Here is a 25962-nt window from a genome sequence, read left to right on the forward strand (position 1 = left end):
TCTAGGTAAGAGGGAGAGTGTGAGCAGTGGTCTGAAGACTGGAAGACAGACAGCATGGGCAAGGAGCATGGGAGAATGAGAGGACCTGGGGTGTGGAAGTAGCTGGAGTCAAAACATGGAAGACCTTGATCACACAATGGAGATCTAAGGTCCATCCAACCAATGTATTTCTGTACACACGTGTATTTTTGATTGTGTCTTGTACATGTGTTTTAGGGAGAATTTTTTAAAATTCACTCTTTCAAAATAAGAGTATTCAACAAAAACTCACCACAAAGGAAGGCTAGATGTTCTTCTCCATTATTATCCCAGTAGTTCAAGGACAGGCAAATCACAGCCATAGAGCCAGTTACCTGGGGTAACTTAAAATAAGATATGTATTCTATGATTCTGTTATACCGAGATGAATGAGGTTCTCTGGGCATCTGCCTTGTTGATGGTAGGAGGGGTGAAGGAGCTTGACTGAAGGAAGACTGTGGTGGTTTGAATATAATTGGCCCCCATAAGCTCATAGCGAGTGGCACTATTAGGAGGTGTGGACTCCTTGGGGTAGGTGTGGCTTTGTGGGAGGAAGTGTTTTACTGTGGGGGTGGGCTTTGAGGTCTCATTTGCTCAAGCTACATGCAGTGTGGCACTCAGTTCACTTCCTGTTGTCTGTGGGTCCAATGTAGAACTCTCAGCTCCTTTCCCAGCACCATATCTGCCGGCATGCTGCCATTTCCCACCATAATGATAATGGACTAAACCTCTGAGACTGTAAATGAGCCACCTCAATGAAACGTTTTCTTTTATAAGAGTTTCCATGGTCATGGTGTTTCTTCACAGCCATAGAGACTCTAACTAAGACAAAGGCTGTATTTGGAACAGAAGACTGTGGCCTTGTGTCTTCAGTGCCACTGAACTTGGGTGTGTCTTGGGGAAAGTCATTAAAACCATTTGTTACAGGGTTGTTTGTTTTAAGTACTCAATAGACAGGCATGCTTTCTGTATCAGGTTTTCTGATTTCTGTGACTCTCCCCTCTCACCCCAAAGAAAGGCAGAACAACTTAAGGGAGAAAATACTAATTTGGGCTTACAATGTCGGGAAGTATTGGTCAACAATGGCAGGAAAGGCATGGCAACTGAAATGGCTTTGCCAGTGATGGAAGGAGTACAGTTTTTCCTAGCTTTGAGAAGATGATTTTTTTTTTTTTTTTTTTTTTTTTTTTTTTGGTTTTTCAAGACAGGGTTTCTCTGTGTAGCTTTGTGCCTTTCCTGGAACTCACTTTGGAGACCAGGCTGGCCTCGAACTCACAGAGATCCGCCTGCCTCTGCCTCCCGAGTGCTGGGATTAAAGGCGTGTGCCACCACCGCCCGGCTGAGAAGATGATTTTTTTAATAGTCTATGTCCCTATGCTTGCATCTGGACTTCTTACCATCAAGGCCTAGCTCACACAACCATTTTGGATAGCTGGGCCACAGACCCAGGGACTTGATCCCCTCCCCAAACAGCACCACCATTTGAAAGTCAAGGGGACAAACATAGATAGTGAAAGACATTTCACACTGTACCACATACCTTGTAAGGGGCTCTCTAAGATAGCATGCCCATGAAATCTCTGAACACTTGATGCCATTTTTGAAATGCCATCCATAAATGGTGCCTGCTTGAAAAATGGTATTTAAGTACAAAGTGACAGTGCTAAACCTGGTTGAAATATTTATAAATCTCATTTTCGTTTGTGCAAAGAATATTTCTGACAAGTGATTCTCAAGAGAACTTTTCAAGGGACAAGCTCTGAGACCCAGGAAGAATGCTTTTAATTGGGGGTACTCAGCTTTACCTGAAAGCTGAGCTCTTAAGATTTGGGGGAACAGTTAAGAATTTTGAAGATGCAACTTTTGCACAGTCCTTCTGGAGTTGGACTCTCTGGTTATATTTTTCCAGCCCTGGATCTCAGCTCCTTGAAAATAAAAGTCTCTCCATTATCGAGGAGCAGCGCCCAGAATGAAACAGTTCATCAATTTTTGATGAGATGAAGTCATAACCTAGTTCCTGTGTTTTCATACACTATTTGCTCCAGCCATGGAAGCTCCTCCCCACATCTACAGACAGGGTTGCAGAGCCATACCCAAGCAATTCTCTCCACTTGCAATACACATTCTCCTATCACAGACACTTGAATGCAGTGTTTCTAGCTCCTATTTGTCCCATCTAAATGGCTCCTAGTTTACATTTCTCTATCTGCTTGCTTAGAAAGAAAGTAATGCCTTTCCAGGCCCCCATGAGTAGGCATGAAATTTAGGTTCAGCAAACCAATGCATTCTATTTCCATGGCTACAGGGATATATGTATGATGGAACCTGAAAAATTTAAGCAAGTTTTAGTTGACTACTGTAGACTAATTAAATCCATTGGTCAGAATAGAACAGGTACTTTTACTATTTTCCCATTAAGTATGTGTGGTGTTACATACTGTTCTGCTGAATTTCCAGAAATCCAAATTTATTTCTTTCTAAAAACTGAAAAGGTCAGACTGATCATCCTTTTTAACAGTTTAGTAAATATTGGAGGCAAACATTTAAAACAATGTTTCTCAACCTGTGGGTCACAGTCCCTTTCAGGGATTAACAAACCTTTCACAGGGGTTGCCAAAGAGCAATCAGAAAATGTAGGTATTTATTTTGAGGTCCATAACAGTAGAAAAATTACGGTTATGAAGTAGCAACAAAAAATAACTTTATAGTTGGGGGTGTCAGCACTGCATGAGGAACTCTATTGAAGGGTTGCAGCATTAGGAAGGCTGAGAACCACTGACTTAAAGGTTGATTAGTCGCCTCACCTCGAATATTTGGATAGATTTCTGTGAGATGAAATGTGCATAAGTATGGCATCTCCTTTCTACCAACTGTTACCCCATTTAAGTCTATTAAAATAGACACCTAACAAAAAAAATCATCAGGATCATATCAGATGAACTTGATGAAATCATTGCAATAATCCATGTCTCTACACAGTTGTCTTTAATTCACACATAGTTTTTTCTAGCTTTGATAAGGTGTTACCTGTGTCCCTGTGCTTGCATCTGGGCTGGGTTCTAACTTCACGAAAAGTATTTCATAAATGTGGTGATGAATGACTGCTAAGGCTCAGCCATTGAATGTCACACACTTTCTTCCCAATGCTCTTCAGAATTTACCATGGAGTAATTCTATAGTCAAGCCATGACAGCCTGAAATGACCATGCTGTAGATGTAACCAATCGTCTTATTAAAATAAGAAACACAGAGCCAATGTAAAAGAGAAAGCTGAGAGGTCAGAGCTCAGAGCTAAAATCTTACCTCCTGCAGTGCTCCTAGCTTCAGAGAGAGAGAGAGAGAGAGAGAGAGAGAGAGAGAGAGAGAGAACGAAAGTGAAAGTGAAAGCGAAGGCATAGCTGGCTAAAGCTTAAATCCAGCCACTTGTTCCCTCTTGAGCCGAGTCAAGGCTTGGCTTTACAGGCAGGGGCCCTGTTTGGCAGGGCAGGCCTGAGTTGTTTGTAGCACTGGCTTTAAGCAAGCAGCTCACGGTTAGTCCAGCCTGAGGCCAAGCAGACCTGGGCCGGGGCTAGGGAGCCGGCTGCTCGGGCTAGGGAGCCGGCTGCTCGGGCTAGGGAGCCGGCCCCAAGCAGTTTTTAATGGATTCTTGTCACGTTGGCGATTGGTTACATCTACACCATGCTGGAGAGATTATGTGTGGTTCTGCTAACAATCTCAGTGGGCCTGATACTCAAGTCTTCCCCTCTGAGGACCACATCATCAGACAGAGATATGCCATCTGTGATGGCTGTTCTTGGTTGTCAACTTGATTACATCTGGAATTAACTAAAACTCTGGCCTATATACCATGCTAAAGAATCCCATTTATATAAAATCTAGACTGGGCACTGACTTCACTTAAAAGTATATAATATAAGTTCTGTTCCTCTGGAGAACACTGCCTAATACACTTTCTCTGCTATAAAACATAGAATGCCTAATGCAACAAAATGCTTTAATACTAGAGTTTTCAGTGGTCAATTATACAGCATGGTAGCAAGACAATTGTCTTTATTGTTTATCACAAATAGACTTTAACATTTTCCTTTTGTAGTCTTCAACTACTGGGTGCATAGATACAGTTGTCTAGTATAGCTAGAATTCCATGAAGTGTTTTTCCTTTTACAATACTGGAGGTAGTCAGTGGCCATGAGCATGGTCCTGGATCTGATCCGAGCACTTTTTTTTTTTTTCTGCACTCTGAGTTATTTTGTTTACCCACTTAAGTCCCAGAGTTTATGAAGCTTAATAATGATATAACCTTAGCCAGACCTGATGGAATATACCAATAATCCCACCACTCAGTAGACTAAGGCTCGGCTTCTTAAAACTGCGAGTGGCAACCCCATATGCGTGATATAACTGAACATAGGACTCATACAACAACAAACAAGCAAACAAACAAACTGGCAATGGTAACATATTTCTGAATTACAACAAAATTCAAAATGAGAAGCTCACTCCTGTTGCACAATGTGACTTCACTGTAGCTGTGGTTCTGAACACACACTATGTGCATTTTACACTGAGAATGCCATCACACCAAACCACACCAACAAGCTTCTGGAAATACCTTTGCTCAGATTCCAGAATCTTAAGTGTTATAAGTCATAGTGTTTCTTTCTGCACATACAAATTTTCAGCTCTTGCAGAAATACGATGATTTCATTATGAAAAACATAGACTTTTCATGTTTCCCTGCCATTGCTCCTTGGTGTGTTTAATAAATTGGTATATCTGAATTATATTGTGCCAGAATGTTTGATTTTTGAAATTGGTATTTGAGTTGTTGACTTGTATTTCATTAAAAAAAAATCATTTCATCTAATGTATTTTGATTTTGGAGTAGGACTGAATTTTTAGTTTCTGAAATGGCCATACACATACTTCTGTTATTCTGTACTATAAATTCATGGGAAGGAGCTATAGAAAACTATTGGTTATAAAAGCAAAATATTGATCAATTCTCCAAAATCTTGATGATACTTTCCATTGTACAGAATCAAATATTAAACCATGATTTAATTCTCTATGCAAAAATAAACAAGCACACTTCTTTGTTAGTATGTAAATTTGCTTTTATCTTTAATGAATGGCAACATTATGTAGAGATCAAATGATTATTTTTAAACAGATTTTTTTTCATGATTGAGTATCAGTAAAAGTTTGGTTTCTATACCTAAATTGTATATACTGGTATATCTGGGGTCACAAAAACCATCTTGAGCAAAGGTCAAGAGTAGGGAAAAAATAAGACGGCCTAGACAGGACTGGAGAAATGGCTCAGCAGTTAAGAGCACAGGCTGCTATTGTGGAGGACCAGGGTTCTATTCCTTGCATCCACAAGGTAGCCCACAAACATCTGTAAGTCTAGTCTAAGAGAATCCAATGTACTCTTCCAGCTTCTGAGGACACCAGGTACAAACGTGTCACACAGACACACATACAGACAAAATACCCATATACACACAATTACTAATTAATTTAAATAGAAGGCCTAAGTTAGGACAGGTAGATTGAGAAAGATTTCAAGGTTGGTCTGGCTTCGTGGCAAGACCATACATATCCCAGTAAAATAAAATAAACGTATAAATGAATAAATAAACAAAAGTGTAACCTTTATGAATCCTTTGCTATATCTTAAGTATTTCATGGTAAAGACAAGTTTTTTTTTCTTTTCCTCTTCCTTTCCTCAATAGTTAAAACTTAGTTTTTACACTCAAGTTGAAGTTTTATCTAGTTAGGATCAGGGCGACAGGAAGTCTGAGCTATTTAGAGAAGAAATACTTTGAAAAACAGCATTACTGTTGCATAAGAATCCACAGTAATAGGAACACAAGTTCTCTTCTTGGTCTGTTTTTAGAAAACTTATGCTCCAAGCAGGGAGCCCTGATTTATTGGATCACACCATCCCAAAGTCGAGGCAAATGGACTCAGGATAATTAACTAATAAATTTAGTTCTTATCTAATAACCACAGGGGGAAAGTCATTCCTCTATAACCTCCAAGTAGCTCATTTTCATATTATTTTTCATGTAAATATGGTAAGCATTATTGATAAAGTTTTATTATAAAGAGAAGACACAAATACCAAAACACAAGTAATTTCCCCCACTATTTCCATTATAACCAGCCCAGACATGCTTATTAATAATCACCATGACAGTACATCCCATAATGCATCTCTTCTTAAAGCAAGTGAAGATGTCTTCATCCCAGTGGTACTTGATGCGGGTACCTGATCAGCATCTCTGGAAGTTAGAATTCAGCACCAGCATGGTAAGTTTAAATCAGAGTCCTCCCTAATGAAAGGTACACTTTCAAATTATTCTCTCAAAATGGGCTCAGTGAATTGAATTCTGAACTCCAAGAAGAATTATTTATTTAAAGCTAGAAGTTGTTAGTGTGGATGTGGGGAAACATCTTCCATGACAGATAATCATTGCCATCTCCAAGATTTCCACACAATTTGATAGGAAAAGGAGCTTATTGTGATGTGGAACGTATTGACTTGATAAATCCTTTATGCTTTTTTAAAGGAAATTAAGCAACCATGCTGGAGCAGATTTAGCCTCCTCTAGACTCCAAATCCATTGGCATCAACAGTTCACCAGTATTTCCTTATGGAAAACAATGGCACCTGTGGGGTATATGTCTAATGCTACTTCAACTTTCATCAGTTACCCTAGTAAAGGAAAATTTATGTTCAAATCAAAGTTTGCAGTTTAATAATCTTCATCTGGAAATAAAAGAGAAATTGTGACTGGTTTGTATGTGCTTCTTGATGTAGGATGCCATTCTGTATGCTGTGATGATGTGTTGCTCTGATTGGTTGCTAAATAAAGCTGCATTGGCCCATGGTAAGGAAGCTTAGAGGCAGGTGGAAAGCCAAGAGAGAGACGGGAAGAAAAAGGAGAGGCAGAGAGAGACGCCAGCCTGCTGCCCAAGGAACAACATGTCAGCAGACCGGTAAGCCACAGAACAAATGGTGAAACATAGATTAATAGAAATGGGTTAATTTAAGTTATAAGAGCTAGCTAGCAAGAATCCTGCCATAGGTCATGCAATTCGTAATTGATATAAGCTTCTGAGTGTTTACTTGGGTCTGAGTGGCCTCAGGACTGGGTGGGACACAGGAAAACTTACAGCTACAGCTTCTATTGTTGATATTAGTATGAGCAAAAGAAATCTATAGTTAGGCTCGGGAAAAAGGAATATGGTTGTGCTAAATTTTTCAATATGATTTAAGATAACCTTGAAGGACTCTGTAAGGATGGCTCAATGCTTATAAGATGATCTTTCCTCTTAACTAAAATTTAATTTGCATGACATCTTTAATGTTAAGCAACAGTCACTAAGCATTACTATCGTTGGATATCCTAGGAGATATAAAACTACATCAAATTTACTGCTTGCCCTAAAATGTCATTCTTGCCATCAAATAACTACAACATACAGGGACCATTGACCGCAAGTGATTCATATATTAAGTGTATTAGAACTTCTTATCTTCTTTGTCCAGTATCATCTTTAAATATATAGCTATATAGATAGATAGATATAGATATAGATAGACACAGATAGATAGATGATAGGTAGACAGACAAACAGGTAGATAGATATAGATAGATAGGTAGATGATAGATAGATAGATAGATAGATAGATAGATAGATAGATAGATAGATAGATAGATAGATAGATATAGCATGAATCTTAACTGGTCTTATTAATAAAATCAAACCTGAAGCCAGGTATTGGGTGAATGCTGGAAGATCAGAGAAGCAGAACAAGCCACAGCACCTCACCTCACCAGTTCCTCAGCTGATCCTGTTTCCTCAGACTGGAAGCCTCTCAGTCCTCATCCAGAATGGGTCTCAGCTGAACTGTTGCTCAGAGCCTAAAAGCTTAACCAGGCCAAAAGCTTCTAGTTCCTGCTCTTCACGCCTTATATAACTTTCTGCTATTTGTCATCACTCCCTGGGATTAAAGGCTCACTTCTTGGGATTAAAGGCATGTGTCACCATGCCTTGCTATTTCCAATGTGGCCTTGAACTCAGAGATCCAGAGGGATTTCTGCCCCTGGAATGCTAGGAACAAAGGCGTGAGTGCCACCATTTTCTAGCCTCTTTATCTAGCAGTTGTCCTGTTCTCTGACACCAGATAAATTATTAGGGTGCACAATATTTTGGGGAACACAATACCACCATAGATAGATAGATAGATAGATAGATAGATAGATAGATAGATAGATAGATAGATAGATAGATACAGACAGATATATTCTATAATATATTTACCTGCCTCAATTTCTCCCCTTACCACACTCTCAATCTTCCTACCCCTTCCCATTCAGCTTTGAGATTGCTTCTTTTTCAATTGTTTGTTTCTTCTAATCCAATCAAGTCCAGTTTATTTTCCCAGCTAGTCCTGGGATGAGGGTTTTATTCCCTCTCCCAACAGCTATCAAATGCCAATAGCTCTCAGCTAATAGGATTCCATCTTTACCTTCCCCATGCTATGCCAGGACTGCCTCTGGCCAGGGCTTGCCCAGGTCTTGTGCATGCTGTCACAATTGTTGTGAGTTATTATGTGCAGCTGCCCTGTCAGGTCTGGAAAAAAACTGTTTCCCTGAAGTTATCCACCACTTACAGCCTTTCTACACTGTCTTCTGCAGGTCCTGGACTGACATAACATGGTGCCTCCATGACTCAAGAATACTACAATTAATATGTGAGTTTTAGGTGGAGAAGAGGTATTTTTTTCTTTTCTAAAAAACAGATTTTTTTTCTTGCAATACATTCTGATTACAGTTTTCCCTCACCCAGCTCTCCCCAGGTTCTCCCCACCTGCCCTCACACCAGATCCACACCCATTCTGTCTCTACTTAGAAAACAAACATCTAAGGAATAATCATAAAATGAAATAAGATAAAAGAAAACCAAAATATCAGAATAGGACAAAAACAGAAGAAAAGAGCCAATGAAAAAACATGAGAAACACAAATAAATGCAAAGACATACATGTTTACACATACAGGAATCCCATAAAAACTCAAAACCAGAAGCCATAATATATATGCAAAGGACCTGTAAGGGGAAAAAAGGGAAAGAAAAAGAAAAAATGCCCCATCACAGCATTATGTGACAAATAAGCTCCAAAGATGACACTGAGTTCATTTTGTGTTGTGCTGTGGGATGGTCTATATGTCAAATGCTCTGATTGGTCAATAAACAAAACACTGATTGGTCAGTGGCCAGGCAGGAAGTATAGGTGGGACTAACAGAGAGGAGAATTGAGAGAACAGGAAGGTAGGGGGAGTCACTGCCAGCCGCCGCCAGGACAAGCAGCATGTGAAGGTGCCAGTAAGCCACGTGGCAAGGTATGGAAATGGATTAATTTAAACTATAAGAACAGTGAGCAAGAAGCCTGCCATGGCCATACAGTTTGTAAGCAATATAAGTCTCTTTGTTTACTTGGTTGGATCTGAGCAGCTGTGGGACTGGCAGGTGACAGAGATTTGTCCTAACTGTGGGCAAGGCAGGAAAACTCTAGTTACAGTGTTGGTCATCTACTGCTGGACATGGAGCCCTTTATGAGTAGTTTGTTTCCCCAATGAGACTCCCTTGGAGTAAACTACGTTTTCATTTGTAAGTGGTTATCAGTTGCAGCTAGCCTTTGTGTTAAGGGTTGGGGCATATGTCCACTTTTTCTTTCAGCTCTGGGACCCCATCTGCTACAGACCTGTGCAGGCCCTGTGCATGCTGCCTCTATGTCTGAGCTCATGCACATCAGTCCTGCTGTGATGAGACCTCATTTCTTTGGTATCCTCTGTCTCCTCTGACTCATATATTCTTTCTACCTCCTTTTCTGAGGGTTTTGCTGAATGCTAAGGGGAGGAGTTTAATGGAGATATACCATTTAAGGCTGAGAATTCCAAGGTCTCTCACTTTCTCTATGTTGTCTAGCTGTGGGTCTCTGTATTTGTTCCCATCTGCTACAGGAGGAAACTTCTCTGATGATGGGTGAGCAAGGCACTGATCTATGAGTATAACAGAATTCATTAGGATCCCTTGTATTGCTATGTTCTTCAGCAGAACAGCTGATTTTATTGTGGTCTCTGGCCTATGTAGTCTCGGGTTTTTAGCTACTCAAGCAGTGTCAAGTGTGGTTTACATATCATGGAGTGGGCCTTAAATCAAGTCAGATCTCAGTTGGTTGCTTCCACAATTTTTGTGTGACTATTGCAATAGTGTATTTGGTTGGCAGATCACTCCTGTAGAACAGAGAGTTTGTAGGTAGGTTGGTGTTTACCTTTCTCCTTTGGTAGCCCTCAGAGGACCTTAGTCTTTAGGGGGTAAAGGCTCTAGGTAGGCACCAACTTGACTTCTCTTTGTTCAATGAGTTCTGTGGGTGTTGTATTCAGCAATAGGACTTTACTGTCAGTTTGTGGAGAGCAACCAATAGCCTTGGCAATAGCCTGTGTTGTTGGGAGATTCTCATGGGACCCTTTGGCCAACAACTCAAATTAGATGTAATCTATTCTCAGTTGCAGGAAGTTTCGTTTGGTTGTAAGAGATGTCCAGCTGGGTTCTGTCTCCCCCATTATTTGGAGATTTCATTTAAATTGGCTTCATGTATGTATTATTTGAGGAAGCTTCTACTATATTAGGTTTTCATACGAATCCTCAAATGGCCCTTAGTTGTAGATTTACCTCCCTTGTAGATTTACACCCTCCCCATTTGAACCTCCCATTCCAATCCCCCACCCCATCTATCCATAAACTATCTATTCTCTTTCCCTCACTGGAGATCCATTCCTCCACCCCTAATCTCTTACTTTCTACCTAACCTCTGGGGTCATATGTATTATAGCTTGCTTACAATGACTTAACAGCTAATATCCACACATAAGTGAATACAAACCTGAAAACACTGATTGGCCAGTGGCCAGGCAGGAAGTATAGGTGGGACTAACAGAGAGGAGAATTGAGAGAAGAGGAAGGTGGAGGGAGTCACTGCCAGCTGCCACCATGACAAGCAGCATGTGAAGATGCTGGTAAGCCATGAGCCACGTGGCAAGGTATAGATTTATGGAAATGGATTAATTTAAGATATAAGAACAGTTAGCAAGAAGCCTGCCATGGCCATACAGTTTGTAAGCAATGTAAGTCTCTTTGCTTACTTGGTTGGGTCTAAGTTGCTGTGGGACTGGCGGGTGACAGAGATTTGTCCTGTCTGTGGGCAAGGCAGGAAAACTCTAGCTACAAAAACCATATTTATCTTTCTGAGTCTGGGTTACCTTACTCACCATGAGGTTTTCCTACTTCATTCCATTTGTCTGTGAATTTAATGTTTATATTTTTTAGCAGCTGAGTAATATTCATTGTGCAAACATATTTGCTTTATCTATTAATCAACTGACAGACATCTAAGTGGTTTCTAATTTCTGGATATTATGAGTAGAGTAGCAAAGAACCTAGTTGAGCAAGTGTCTCTTTGGTATAGTTGAGCATCCTGTGGGTATGTGCCCAAGAGTGGTATAGCTAAATCTTGAAGTAGATTGATCCCCAGCTTTCTGATTTCCATAGTGGTTGTACAAGTTTGCACTCCCACCAGCAATGGAGGAGTGTTTCCCTTACTCAACATCCTTGCCAGAATGAGCTGTGATTGTTTTATTGATCTTGTCCATTCTAACTGCTGTAAGGTGAAATCTCAAAGTAGTTTTGATTTGCATTTCCCTGATGACTAAGGGTTGATCATTTCTTTAAGTGCTTCTCAGCCTTTTGAGTTTCCTTATTTGAGAATTCTCTGTTTTATCTGTACCCCATATTTAATTGGGTTATTTGTTTTCTTGATAGTCAGTTTTTTTAGTTCTGTATATATTTTGGATATTAGCCCTCTATTGGATGTCTAGTTGGTTAAAAAAAAAATTCAAACTCTGTAGCCTAACACTTTTTCTGAATGGTGATGTCCTTTGTCATGCAAAAACTTTTCAGGTTCGTAAAGTCCCGTTTATTAATTGTTGTTAGTGCCAGTACTATTGGTGCACTGTTCAGAAAGTCTTTTCCTGTGCCACCGAGTTTAAAACTATTCTCCCATCTTCTCTTCTATAAGATTTGCTGTATTTGCTCTTATGTTGAAGTCTTTGGTCCACTTAAGTTGAGTTTTGCACAGAGTGATAATTAGGTATCTATTTGGATTTTTTTTTATGTGCAGTCATCCAGTTTAACAGGCACCTTTTGTTGAAGATGCTGTCTTTTTTTCCCCAGGGTGTATTTCTGACTTCTTTATCAAAAATCAGGTGTCCATAGTATCTGGGTCTTGAATTCAATTCCAAAGATCAACATATCTGTTTTTGTGCCAATACCATGCTGTTTTCATTACTATAGTTCTGTTGTACAATTTGAAATCAGGGATAGTGATACCTCCTGCAGTTGTTCATTTTCCAAGAGTATTTTATCTATCCTAGATTTTTTTTTTTGGTGTTTTCATGTGAAACTTAAAATATCATTTCAAGTTCTGGGAAGAATTATGTTGGAATTTTGATGGGGATTGCAGTGAGGCTGTAGATTACTTAAGGTAGGATGCCTATTTTTACTGTATTAATCCTACCAATCCATGAACATGGAAGATCTTTCCATCTCCTAATATCTTCTTCAATTTCTTGAAGTTTTTGTCATCCAAGTATTTCACTTGCTTTATTAGAGTTGCTTCAACATATTTAATATCTTGAGAGACTATTGTGAAAGACAATGTTTCCCTGATTTCTTCCTCGGTCCATTTGTCACTTTTACATAGGAAAGCTAGTAATTGTATGTGGTAAAAAATTTTGTATCCTAGTATTTTGGCAAAAGTGATTATCAGCTGAAGAAGTTTCCTGGTGGAATTTTTTTAGGTCATTTATAATATACTATCATATGATAAGAAAATAAACATACTTTGACTTTTTCCCTTCCTAACTGTATCCCCTTGATCTCTTTCAGATGCAGGAATGGTTCAACATATGTATATCAATAAATGTAATTCTCCATATATACAGACTGAAAGAAAAAAATGATCATCTCAGTAGATGCAGAAAATGGCCTTTGACAAAATCAACAGCCTTTCAGGATAAAAATCCTGGAGAGATTAGGGATACAAGGGACATACCTCAACATAATAAAAGCAGTTTACAGCTAACCCATAGCCATCAAGCTAAATGGACAGAAACTCAAAAAGCATTTCCACTAATCAGGAGCAAAACAAAGTTGTGCACTCTCTCCATACCTACTCAATAGAGTACTTGAGGTCATGGCTAGAGGCAATTTTTTTTTTTATCAGTGCTGGTATTGGCCACTTCAGATGCACTCCAACAAACACATCTGCATTATGATGAGATAACATCTTCCACACCCAGGATGTTCAGTATGGTAGTCGCCAGTCACATTTACTATTGAGAATTTGCAACACGGCCAGTTTTACTGAAGATTTATTTAGTTAATACTAGTACTACAGAGTTGACATAACAGCTAATGAATGTACATAGCTTGGATTTCAAACAGACGCTTTTGCTACAAGGTCATGTTAATTATTCTAAAGCATATACAAACCGGGCCTGCCAAATTGTGAGCATAGTTGGTACAGGGAAATGTTTCTTTGGCAGACTATTTAGGTAGTGGAAAACTTTCATATGTAATTAGAACAAGATAGGTATACACATCTAACTTTTCCACTGGAAATATGAAATATAAATACAAGTCAAACACTGCCAAATTTAGCTTCTGAATAAAGACGAGTCTGTCCTCCTAGCCACGGTGCTGTTAAAAAAAAAAAAAGTCCTCATTTTTATTTCATTCTGGATAGAGGGTTCGTGGAGAGTTCAATGTCAGGTGACTCTTTCTCCCTGAGGTGGTGACATCTCTTGTTGCAGCACATGGAAAAGCAGAAGCTTGGCAGGTCACAGGAGAGGTTCTTGAGATGCTCTGATCTTCAGGACGGACTGTCTGCCTTTCCAAGTCATCCCACTCTTCTTCAGAGCTGTGCAGCTCCAACATGCTGAAGTGTTCCGTCCAGTGGTATTTATCTGACCAAGGAAGTAATCCAGATTTTGTATTGTTTTGTCTCCACAGAACTTAGCAGGTTCACAGCACAGTGACTTGAGCAGGCTACAGAAGGCAGAAACATTTTTCTCTGTCCTAAAACATAGCATATTTTTGAATGAGTTCTTTTATGCTTTGGGCAGTTTTCTGTGTCTATATGGTGAGGCTATAGTTTCTTACTACTTAGTCAAGCATTCCCAAAGGTTTATCCTTTTTTTTGTATGAATGGGAGAACTCTAAGAGATGAAGGTCAGGTGGAGATCCTTGTGCCAAGGGCGAGTCTCCTTGCTGCCACTATCATTGTGGCTGGTTACATCCCACTTCTGGGATTAAAATAGATGTGTCAGCTCTGTTCTTCCACTCCTAAGAATCACAAATCAGAGGCACCATAGACCTGCAGAGCTAATGTACTGAGAATCATTGGCCTAAAGGCACCACACAGACAGACAAACACACACACACACACACACACACACACACACACACATACACACACAGACATACACACATGACACACACACACAGAGACATATACACACACACAATATCTAAAAGCAAAGGAGATGTATTATATGGATTTGCTCAATATCAAGTAAGTCTTTACTATGCAACACTTGTTGAACCAAGCACAGAGATAAAACACCAAGCAGTCTAGATGACACTAATGTTCATCAGCATCTATCTATTTCCTTCCAACTCCCATCCACTCAAGGTTATGTTCCATTTTCTTCTGAAGTCTGGCCAAATGACAAAGAAGAATTGCAGTGAGATGTATCAGGTGTCACTCCCAGCTCTGCAACTTCTCTTCTTTGCCTTAGTTACCATGAACCACACGTTGAGGTTAAAAAGTATGTGAGCTTTCTCTGGGGGTCAGCTGTCCTGAAAACCCAGAGCAAATTTTCTATAGTCAAGAAATACCTTTTGCATGACCCTTCTGAGGATAGAGGGCCATTGTTCGTTGTATATGCAACATTACCTTCCCTATCATAATTGAGAAATTAAATGATACAGGGTTCCTGTCCTCTGTGTGCTTAAAGTGAATATGAGTTACTGCGTCTCAATGGCTTTAATAATGCTGTGTTTAGCAAAAACAGTTGTTTCTAATTTACATAAGCATTCACATCCAAAGAAGTTGAAAAGACCATTTTCATATGAAAGCATGTATAAAAGAATTTAAAAGTCAAAACCACTACAATATTTATTCTCAATGCTCAATAATTATTTGAATCACGTTTTCAAATTATTAATGACAAGGACGTATACCTTAGAGGTTATAGTTGGTACAGAATTGGATGCAGGTATCCAATTGTTCAAAAACCCTTAGCTTCAGACTCAGTGAATCTGATGGCTTCCTTAAGCTCCTGAGACAAGTCTTCACATTACTCTCAAAATTAAACATTAAGTCAAACGCTAAGGTTATTGCTAAGCAGAGAAAATGGAATTTCTATTTCTGGAAATATATGGTATTTTAATCACTTCTTTCATGTTCCTCCCTGTAGTGATCAGTTTCATATGCTATGAAGCTAGGCTATGATTCCCAGCTATCCAAACAAACACTAATGTAAGTGTTGCTGTGAGGATATTTTGTAGAGAGATAAAAGCCTTTTTATGTGACTTTAAATAAGAGAGATCACCCTACACACTCTAGAGGGGCTTAGATCAACTGACAGATCTTTCCAATAGAACTAAGACCTCTCAGGGGGAAAAAAAAGGAATTTCACCTAAGAACAGCAGCTTCCACTTCTAAGCTTGGGAACCCTTGTTCTGATGGCCTGCCCTAACGATTTCAGCCTTGTCTGCTCCTCCCCGATAACACATAACCCAGCTACTTACAGCAAACCCTGTCAGATCTCCTCACTCAGTTTCTCTCGGTGGAGCTTGACTAATACATTCCTTTGCCCTCATTAATTTGTAAACTGTGGAACATAGGTATTTGTCTCATTCGTTATGAATATCTGGTACCTAGTAACATGTTTTGCCCATAACAGTCACCCATTAAATACATATTGAGTGAATAAGGGAATGAATACGGTAATAAATGAATGAGACATCTGGCTGCTAAGGTAAAGCATGTACCAAAAAGGAGGGACAGTAGGGCAAAATAATTGCCATTAGAATTCACCTTAAGAAGCAAGTACATCTAATTATAGAGATTATGGAAGAACAGAAATACAGCTGGGATTGAGGTATGGAGATTATGGGAGCAGTATACAGAGAATAGACAGTGATCTGATTTTGTACACTCAAATACAAAATGTTATTCAGCCATGAGTAGCTCTCTCTCTCTCTCTCTCTCTCTCTCTCTCTCTCTCTCTCTCTCTCTCTCTCTCTCTCTCCCTGTGTGTATATGTATGTGTACTTAATAAGTGATAGCTAGTTAGATGATAGATAGATAGATAGACAGACAGACAGACAGACAGACAGACAGATAGATAGATAGATAGATAGATAGATGATAGGTATACATAGAGTCTACATCTGTACCACCTTGAGTCTGCCCAGTGTTGTGTGACCACAGAAGCTGGGCAAGGTTGGCTTGGTTAGTGCTTGGATAGGAAACTACATATCCATTTTCATCTCCTTTGATTAATGTAACCTCTAAAAGGTGAAGTTCCATGAGTTTGGTACATCAGTTATCCCCACAGAAGCATAGATTGAAAATCTATTCTAAATTAATTGAGTGCATGATTACTCATCTATTCAATCAGTCCATTCATCAATGTTCACTACTGGATCCCAACAGTAAGCCACATCCAGCACCAACTCAAAGCAAAAGAAGAAGACGTGTTTCCTGGAGGTGGGGCCAGGTTGAAAAGTGATGATCACTCCCTGTGGTTGCAGGTCTTTCTGAGCCTGGATGGGGTCTTTGGGTGCTTTTTAAAGCCTTTGGGGCTTAATCGAAAGACAAGGAGTATCTGACAAAGTGTGGTGGTATTCTAATTGTACTGAAATGTGATTTTGATTGTATGTTAATAAAGTTGCCCAGGGATCAGAGCTATTAGAGCTATAGCAAGAATGTGGTGGTGGTGGTACACGCCTTTAATCCCAGCACTTGGTAGAAGAGCTAGGTAGATTTCTGTGTGTTCAGGGATACAGCCAGCATTGGAGACATATGCCTTTAAGACCTGGGGGGGCTGTACATACAGTGACGAGGCAGTCACGTGTTTGGGTTTACAACCAATGAGAAGGCAGAACAAAAGACTATGAAAAGACATACACACAGGAAATAGGTCTTTTTCGGAGAGCTAGGACCACCGCAGGAGGAAGGGTGAGATTTTAGCTCTGAGCTCTGACCTCTTGGCTTTCTCTTTTACATTGGTTCTGTGTTTCTTATTTAATAAGACGGTTGGTTACATCTACAGACAAAGGACGCTGACTTTTGTGAAAACTGGATACTCACTTGGCAGATCTTTCTCTGACCTCATGTCTCCTCTATGAGGTTGTGCCAGGGCCCTGGGGAGAGAATGAAAAAAAAAATAGAAGTGTTCCATCATCAAAATCTCTGTGAAGCACAAAGCAACAGCTAAGATGCTCCAGAGCCACACAGCAGCAACACAGTGGCAGTTCCAAACGCCACTTGAGATGAAGCAAATTCTATAAATAGAATATGAGGTCATGTTCTCTATCAGAAGAGGACAATGAGGAGGACACGGTAGTCAGAAGAGGGACCGCTTGTCACAGTGCCTGCATCTGTCCTGGAAGAAGCCATATGTCTGACAAATAAGAAGTAGTCTGAGGAGAATTCAATTTCTGACTGTGAGGCTCATTTATTTTCTTCTTTTTCTGGTACTCGAGTTGAACTAGGGCCTTGTTCGTGACAGGCAAGCACCCTCACTGAGTTTACCCCTAGCCCTGGCCTTTATTTTACTTTCTATTTATTTTGAGACAGGGTCTCACGAAGTTACCCAGGCTGGCCTTGAACTCATGATTCTCCTGCTTCAGTCTCCCAAGTTGCTGAGACTGCAAGCATGTACCACTAGACCCACCTGCTTAGTCTGTCTCACAGTGCCGACTTTCAACTTGGTCACAGCTGTACTATAAATACCATGGCAGAGAATCACAGAAGCACAATGTCCATGTGTACCATAAACCTCTCCAACTTGGCTGGACCCTCAGTGCCACCCATCAGCACTCTGTGAGATCATCTGTGACCATTCCTGTCCAAAAAAACTGAAAAATCTATTTCAGTCCTCAAGTACTTCACCCACAGAAAAATGGCCCCACAGAAACCGAAGTGGTGGCATCCAGCTTTCACTGGCCAGGACTTGTTGCCATTGGCCTGAAAAATCAAAGCCGGACCATGGTATTTTCATACTGTACATAAACAACCCCACAGAATATTACCACAAAGAAGGCCACCCTCTGACTGTGATGGATGAGACAGAAAAACAGCTCCACAGTGCTCTAGTCGCATCTGAACAGGATCAAACAGGTCAAAAGACACAGAAGTGACTCAACACCTCCCTCTACTGGCGGATACGAATGACAGCGGCTCCTTTTTCCCTATCGCAATGTTAGTCTTGCTCTAGAGGGAGCTTTCCCTACCCAGGAAATACATGAGGATGCTCAGTCACGGAATCAGCCTCACATCCTGATAACACCCAATTGTTTCAAACAGCAAAGCCCTCGAGTCCTTCTCAAAACAGAACAAAGCCAAAAATCTTATAAATCCTTCCTATCAATCCGCGTCTGAGATGCCCCATGGGTCCCCATGGCAGGATATCTCTCTCCAAAAAGTAATAGACTTGATTTGTTCAGCTCTAGATAGTCTTTGCCTGGAAGACACTGGCAAAAATAATAAGAATTATTATTGTTGTTATTATTACATCCATTCAGGTTTTCTCCTAGTGACTTTTTCCTGTGGTTGTGATTGTTGTGGCCATGTCGAGAGATCCCCGAGCATGACCACCACCGAGCCATTATCCGATTTATTATTATTAGTAGTAGTATTATTATTAACAAGCAAACCCGGGCTTGGTCCTTGTCCAACACTTGACGCAGCAGGTGGAGGAGGACGGCCCTGAGCTCTCAGGGTGAGGGGTTTTTAAAGGAAAACAACTGCAAGCACAGTGGTATAAGCCTTGGTGTCATATGATTGGGTGAGCGTGTGTAACCTTTGAATTTACAGGTTGGGGGTTACAGTTACCATTCTGGGGGCAGACCTGGACAAGTCCCAGGCTTTGTCCTTGAGCTGCCATGGAGGCTGGCTGGCCTCCCACATTGACCCATGCATGTAGCTCTGAGTTGGTGAGAGGGCCCAGACAGTAAACAACTGGCTGAACCTTGAGCAGTCAGAGTACGCGCAGAAAGGGAGCTACTGCAAGGACTGTGTCATGGCCCTCCCAGAAACTGCTTGCTCAAGTCTCAGGAAACTGAAATTGAGGCCTGATCTCTGAGAGAAGACTGAGCAGCCTGTGATGGCGTCTGCTTTGTCCCTTCAGTGATGAAAGGCTGACAAAGGCAGATGAAGAGAGAAAGTATTTATTCTGGCTCACAGTTCAAAGGCACAGTCCACCATGGCAGAGAAGCCAAGGTCACAAGAGTTTGAAGCAGTTTATCTCATGGCACTCATGACCAGGAAGGAGAGAACAATGAATGCATCCTTTGCTTGTTTTATCCATTTTATATACAGCCCAGGATCCCAGCCTAGGGAATGGTACCACCCGTAGCTAAGATATGAATCTTCCTACAACAATCAACATACTCAAGATAATCCCTCATAGACATTCTAGAATTACCTAGGAGACAAACCTCTGGGCACACCTCTGAAGCTAATGGGTAGCCTTGAACTCACAGAGATCCAACTGCCACTGCCTTCCGAGTGTCTCCTGGTGATGACTACATTTTTAGCAAGGAGTGTCAATGTGAGTAGGACAAACTCAAAAGAAAAGGGGGTGGGGGAGTTAAAGAAAAATTTCTGTCTGGGGTAAACAATAAAGCATGATGTGGTGGTTGGAATGAAAATGGTCCCCATAGGCTCATATGTTTGAATGCTTGGTGCCCAGTTAGTGGGCCTGTTTGGGAAGGATTTGGAGGTGTGTTCTTATTGGAAGAGGTGTGTCACTAGGAGTGAGTTTTGAGGTTTCAAAAACCCAGACCAGACCCAATCTCTGTCTCTCTGCCTGCAACTTGTGGATCAGCTGTGAGCTCTCTGCTACTGCTTCAACACCATGCCTGTCTGCTTGCTGCTGTGCTCCTCACCGTGATGCTAATGGACTGGCCCGCTGAAACTGTAAGCCAGCCCCTGATGAACTGCTTTATTTTATAAGTTGCCTTGGTCATGGTGTCTCCGCACAGCAACAAAGCAGTAACTAAGACCCATAGACAAGGAGCGGTCTTACCCAGTTGTAGGTATAGAAAAAGGAGCTTCAGAGACAGAAGGCAAAAGCAGAGCCACAGAGGAAGGGAAGTGTGGAGCATCTCAAGACAGTGAGACCCCATGAGTGCTCCTCTGATGTATGAGCTTGTTAAGGATGCTATAACAAAACATTCACACTGGGCATCTTAAATAACTGAAACTTAAAAAAAAAAAAAAAAAAGAGTTCTGGAGGCTTTGAAGCCCATGATCAAGGTGCCTAAACAGCTGGTTTCTTCTGAGGTCTCTCTGTCTTCCTGGATGACGGGTGGTCTCCCAGTTTTGTCTCATGTGGTCTTTAAGAATGAATGACTGTGGTCTTTCTCTGGTTTTCTACTTTGAGTGTGAACTTTAAGGACACTTGGCATGATATGTCTTATGTCATTAAATTAGTCAAAATTGAGAGTTAAATTTACTCACAAATAAATTTTCTGTGCAAGTTATGGCATATAATTTGTAGCAACTGACACTTGGTGATATTTATATTTTTTCTACTTCTGTTCTTCCTCCATACCAGATCTAACAGCAAGACCCTACAAATATTAAAAAGATTGCTAAATGGGCAATGCTAAAAAAAAATTCTCTATGGACATACTACCTTAACTGTAACTGATCTCATCTAAAACAAGGGGAGGGGGTCGTTAGTGCTTATAAGCATTAGTTCAAATGTTCAGGGAAGCAACTGATGCTCTTCTAAATATAGGCCACCTGCTCTGCCTGAGGGCATCAGAGAAGAGCATTGGAGGGGGGAAGTCTCCATCCTGCAGCATCAGCAAGGAGCCTTCAGGAAGACTAAGGTGCTACCCCTGTGCCCAACAGCTGGCAATTAGGCACCAGCGCCTTCCCCCAGACACAAGTCAGCACTGATACCAACCTTAAGTATACATTCTCCAGGGACACAGGGAAGGTCCGACACACTTGGCAACAATCAACTACACTGAAGACATTGAGCTAGTGAGTGTCTGTAGTACCTTATTTCATTCCATTATCATATTTTCATGTCATAGATAAGGAAATAAGCCTGGTAATGTGACATGTTCACAATGACGGGAGCAATGAGTGGAATATGCTCTTCTACCAAAGCCACACACCAAGTGTAGTGGATTTTCTCTCCCTGATGAGGTAGGTCACATTCTCTTTAGTCTTTGGTTTGAATGATGCTATCTGCTGTCTGCTGTCTGCCCTCTCTGCCAGACTGTAGTATTGGGGAGTGGACCACTGTTGAGAATTTGCTGAAGGAGCTGAGCCAAAAATCTCTCACCCTTCACTGAATAAGCAACATACGAAGTAAAACTATATGCAATCATTATAGGTCAAATTTTGTCAAAATTGGCAATTGAATGTGATTTACACTAATTGCTTATTCATGGTAATAACCCAAAGCACAGTAACGATTCATCTACTTCTCGTTGGAGAGTGTCTACTGCACAGTCCCTTTGCCTCAGGCACACCTAGAGAATATGTCTTATACTGCCTGAGGAAAGAAGGCCAAAATTATCTTCCAGAAGCTTCCATCACCATCCATGTACAAGCTGGAAAGCATAGAAAAGCTGTATTTGAATTAAGCAGAAATTCAGGCATTCTCCCTGAGATTGTTATTTCTATAATTAAAGATGAGTGTGTCCTAGAAATACCAACAGAGTGTGTGGACAAAAACTAAAATACTAACCCAGAAGCGATCCTAAATGAGATCCTTCCCAAAGAGTCCTTAAACACTTAGCATAGAGCAAAGTCAGAAATATTGATGGTCCTTATACCAGAGAAGCCAATGCAAAGTTCATTTGAAGCCATTTATTCTGAAGGATGCTGGATTCTTTACTGGCAAAGTCTGGAGCATGTACCAATGTCTCCAGTATATACAAAACACTGCATATCAGAATGTCAGGGAATGTCTCCACTTTTAAGCATTTTAAGTACCTTATACATTTTCATTTTTCCTTGAGTATTGGGAAGAAGGGTTCTGGGAGCGTTATGAAATCATACTTAATTAATGATTTTTACATCTCGTCTGTCTCCTTACCCACAAATGGAATGATTTTGGTTGAGGTGGAGGCTGGTAGAGTTGCCTTAACCAAGTTAGAAGCATAGCACTTTGCAAGAAGAGAAAGATAAAGAAAGCCTGGGCTGACTCAGAATCACCACTAGATTATTAAATTGAGCCCAAATAGTACTTACATCCCTGAATACAGAACAGCCACTATATTTCTTTAATCCTTTTTGTTTCCTAAGGAGAGGGGACTTGGATTGCAAACAATATAATAATGACAAAACTCGTCCTGAATGGACAGATACTACTTTCATGGGTCTTAAATCCATCAAATTCAAGTTAGCAAACCAGTTTCTACAAACACTAGCTAATATTAACTGACTGTTTCCTTTATATCAAGCCCTTTACACGTTTATGGACTGATTTAATCTGAGCAAAGTTCCCACATACTGCTATCCATTCTATTTTAAAGATAAGAAACCTGAATTACAGAAGGTTTGATGTCCCCAAGATCCCAGTGCCAGGAAGCAGAGGGCAGAATATTAAAACAGCCCTTCCAATTCCAGAGCCCATGTTTTTTAATCACCAAGAACTGTGGCTCAGGTGCAGCAGGCTGGCTGGGCAGCCAAATCTTGCCCCCAAATATTATGAAGGTTTGATCACAAAAGAAAAATAGTCACTCTATTGTCAGAGAGAGACAGAGATAGACAGAGATCTCCCACAAGACAAAATGACCCGTATTCTTTTGACAGTCCCAACCTGTTTGCCTCCCCAACTGTAGCCATCCAAACATGACTGGTTGTGCCCGAAGACTAATGAGAAGGTCCAAAGTTCCCATATTAAAAATAGTCTCTTAATGAGGGGCCAGCCCGTGTTTCTTCTTTTCTTTCTGTAGAGCCGACCTTGGGTTGCTTTTGGTGTCCTGGGAGGAAGTGATGACAGCAGCTGGGCTCCTGTGATAACAGCTGGGCTCCCTTGCCACCAGCTTATGAGTAGCAGGCTTCCTTAGTTTGGTCTCACACTTTTTTAAAAAACAAATTTACCTTTTCCTTTCTTTTTTATTCTTATCTTTAATGTGCACTGGTGTTTTGCCTGCCTGTATGTCTGTGTCAGGCTATCGGATCTCCCGGAACTAGAGTTACAGACATTGTGACCTTCCCTGGGGGTGCTGCAAATTGAACCCGAGTCCTTTGGAAGAGTGGCCAGTGCTCTTAACTGCTGAGCCATCTCTCCAGCCCCTGGTCTCAGGTTTTTGTCTTTGCCAACCAAACATGAACTGATTTAGTTTACAGTTATGTAATGATAAAATAAAATGTAATACTTAGTCTCAATCCACTGAAATTACAGAAAATTTCATTGACACACAAAACAACCCATGTTTGCTCTGATCAGACAGTGGTGTGAAAAGACTTCGTTCAGAGTTGCAGTCTTTGATACGAGTCATTAAAAAAATAAATTTTTGCACACGGTTCCCCACAGGGGACCTTTAAAGAAACATTGGAGCTATCTATTATTCAACTTACTGGTCTCTGTCCTCAAGACAGATGAGGAAATGTCCCTGCCGAATGTCAAGATTAATGAGATATGCCATTTGTCCCAAATCTGCCAGGATAGTTGCAAACTTTAAACTATACTGCATCCTGAGTACCGTATCCCCACATAACCGTATCTGTAAGGGACCTGGAATTTTAAAGGTTACTCTGCAGTCTCTGTCAAGAAAAGCAAGAACTGCAGAAGGACAAACACTGCCCCCTACTGAGAGGAGAGAAGAAATCAAAGCTTGTAAGCCCATAAACTCTGTAAACAGCAACATGTTCCAGGCTCATCAAAGGGAGCTAGTGCGTTCTTTGCTCTCCCTAATGGGTGTCCCCACTTGACATGTAGGAACAAATATTTAAGCAACACACCATATTTCCAGTAAAAGGGCATCAAAGGTTGCTTTGTCCAAAGTAATGAATCCAACGTTTCCTTACAGGCAAAATAAATGGCAACCTTCACCATTATTTTACCTGCTGCCTCCCCAGAACTTTTCTGGAGTTTACATCTTTTAAAGGTTCACAAATCGTTCCCAAACCAATCTAACGCTTCCAGATAAGGGAAGAAAGTAAGGAGGGTAATAAGAGGTAAAGAGGGGCAATCGAGCCCAAATCATTTAAATTTCTGACTATGTGTTATCATTCTCTAGAGCTCACCATCCCTATTCCTTCCTTCTGGGTAAACATGCTGATTTATGAGAAAGTGTTGTAAGTATAAAATACTAAGCCTTTTTATAAGTACTGTTTATCTCATAAAGAAATAATCTTAAAAGGTGGGAGGAAGTCGGAGTAATTTAGAATTTTGTTCAGTTTCTGTGCCTAGTTCCAGAGTGATAATAAAATGGTAGCCATATGGAGGTCAGTAATGACTTGGTGGCTAGAGGAAAAAGAAGAAAGCAAGTTATCCCCCATTGGCAGAAATGGTGCTTCTGAGACAACATCAAATGTAAAGGATAGGGAGGGTAAGACGACAGTCATCCCTCTGTGACCATGGAGTTCTTTAACCATGTATTCAACCAAATATGGAACAAAGCTATTTTTAAAAACTGTATTTATATGAGGAATATGGACCCCACCTTAGTCATCTAAACTTAAGTCATTCTTAACATTTCTGGTTCAAGGACTAAGAACCACAAAAGAGAGTCGGGCGGTGGTGGCGCTCACCTGTAATCCCAGCACTCAGGAGGCAGAGCCAGGTGGATCTCTGTGAGTTCGAGGCCAGCCTGGCCTACAGAGCTAGTCCAAGACAGGCTCCAAAGCTACACAGAGAAACCCTGTCTTGAAAAACCAAAAAAAAGAACCACAAAAGATAGTCATGGTTACCTGAACAAAACGTGCACAGGTCAAGCCAGCCTGGAGTGGGGATGGGCTCACCAGCCCTCACCCCTGGCTGAGGGTCTATTAGCAGTTGATGGCTGCTAAGGGAAGGAGAATCAGTTTTCTTTAAGGGTGTGGCCTCTGGTAGGTCTATTATGTTCCACTGGATGGTCCCACATCCCTAAGTACATGGCCACCAAAAATTGCATAGCGGATTTAAAAAAAAAAAAAAAGGGAACCTGGACACCTGGAACAGGTGGGAAAGTTGACCCCGGGGTCATGATAGCAGAGAGTAGAAGAGCTGGCCCTGCCCCCAACTGGCTGCAGCACTCGGGAGAGTGGGTCTCGCATCTCACCTGGGCAGCACAGTAGAGCTGGCCCTGGTGGTGTAGGTGTGGGTGAGCCGCCCCCAAGGGAGTGAGAGCAGGAGAACAGGACCCACTCCCTGCAGCTTACTGCATAGAGTGAGCTAACTGGGGCAGTGGTGAGAGCTCACCCTAGTGATGGGGATGAGGAGAGCTGGTGGGTTGACCCACCCAGCTACCCTCCAGGCCCAGAACCAGGGCTGTGAGTTGGCCCACCCCAACATCCACACCATCTAGGATCTGCTGGAGCACATGAAGGGGCCAGTC

At 41.0% G+C, this 25962-nt stretch overlaps 1 long non-coding RNA gene across 2 annotated transcripts; it reads left to right on the top strand.

The window, feature by feature from the left end:
• The first annotated feature begins 19576 nt into the window (after positions 1 to 19576).
• Positions 19577 to 24743, top strand: LOC119088945. 2 transcript variants are annotated; one of them, XR_005092706.1, is made up of 3 exons: positions 19577 to 20000; positions 21499 to 21613; positions 24664 to 24743. It is a non-coding gene; the product is annotated as an uncharacterized LOC119088945 (long non-coding RNA). The 2 variants fall into 2 exon arrangements; XR_005092707.1 differs by lacking the exon at positions 24664 to 24743 and adding an exon at positions 24454 to 24643.
• The last annotated feature ends 1219 nt before the right edge of the window (positions 24744 to 25962 follow it).

This window comes from Peromyscus leucopus, chromosome 13 (assembly GCF_004664715.2).
Source record: "Peromyscus leucopus breed LL Stock chromosome 13, UCI_PerLeu_2.1, whole genome shotgun sequence".
NCBI classification, from domain to species: Eukaryota; Metazoa; Chordata; class Mammalia; order Rodentia; family Cricetidae; genus Peromyscus; species Peromyscus leucopus.